This window comes from Lactuca virosa, chromosome 9, assembly GCF_052849685.1.
Source record: "Lactuca virosa cultivar CGN04683 chromosome 9, Lactuca_virosa_CGN04683_v6, whole genome shotgun sequence".
In the NCBI taxonomy this organism is placed as follows: domain Eukaryota; kingdom Viridiplantae; phylum Streptophyta; class Magnoliopsida; order Asterales; family Asteraceae; genus Lactuca; species Lactuca virosa.
In genome coordinates, this window is record NC_136434.1 from 282,776,246 (window position 1) to 282,777,385 (window position 1,140).

Consider the following 1,140-nt stretch of genomic DNA (forward strand, 5'->3'; position numbering starts at 1 on the left):
ACTTAGAGGTCAAGGGAGATGGAGTTCACTATTTCATGAACCGAATTTGGACCCCAAAGTACGACGGGTACAGGGAGGTAGTCATGAACGAAGCTCACAAGACTAGATACTCCGTTCACCCAGGTTCAGATAAAATGTATCTGGATCTCAAACAACTCTATTGGTGGCCGAACATGAAAGCAGAAATTGCTACTTTCGTGGGTAAGTGTTTGACTTACGCCAAGGTGAAGGTAGAATACCAAAGGCCCTCAGGTTTACTCCAGCAGCCAGAAATACCTGAGTAGAAGTGGGAAAGAATCACAATGGATTTTATCACTAAGTTACCCAGATCTCCGAGTGGGAACGACGCCATCTGGGTAATTATCGATCGACTGACTAAATCCGCCCACTTCCTGCCGATCAAAGAAAACTTCAAGATGGAGAGACTCACACGGATATACATTCGAGAGATAGTTCGCCTTCATGGGGTACCTGTATCCATTATCTCCGATCGAGATAGCAGGTTTACCTCGAGATTCTGGCAATCACTACATAAGGCTCTCGGAATGCAGCTGGATATGAGCACAGCTTATCATGCACAGACGGACGGACAGAGTGAGAGAACAATCCAGACATTGGAAGATATGTTAAGAGCCTGCGTCATCGATTTTGGCACGTCGTGGGACACTCATCTACCATTGGTCGAATTTTCCTACAACAACAGCTACCATACCAGCATTAAGGCTGCGCCGTTCGAAGCCCTCTATGGCCGCAAGTGCAGATCCCCTCTGTGCTGGGCTGAAGTGGGTGACACGCAGCTAGTCAAGGGTCAAGTCCCCGACAGCACTCTCACTGGTCCTGAAATCATCCGAGAGACAACCGAAAAGATTGTACGAATCCGAGAACGACTGAAAGCATCAAGAGGTAGACAAAAGAGCTAAGCCGATAAGAGACGAAAGCCCTTGGAATTCCAGGTTGGTGACTGTGTCCTTTTGAAGGTCTCACCCTGGAAAGGCATGATACGTTTCGGAAAGCGTGGAAAGCTAAATCCAAGATACATAGGACCGTTTGAGATCCTCGCTAGGATTGGTCCCGTAGCATACAAACTCAAGTTACCTCGAGAACTTAGTAACATACATCCCGTCTTCCACGTGTCGAACC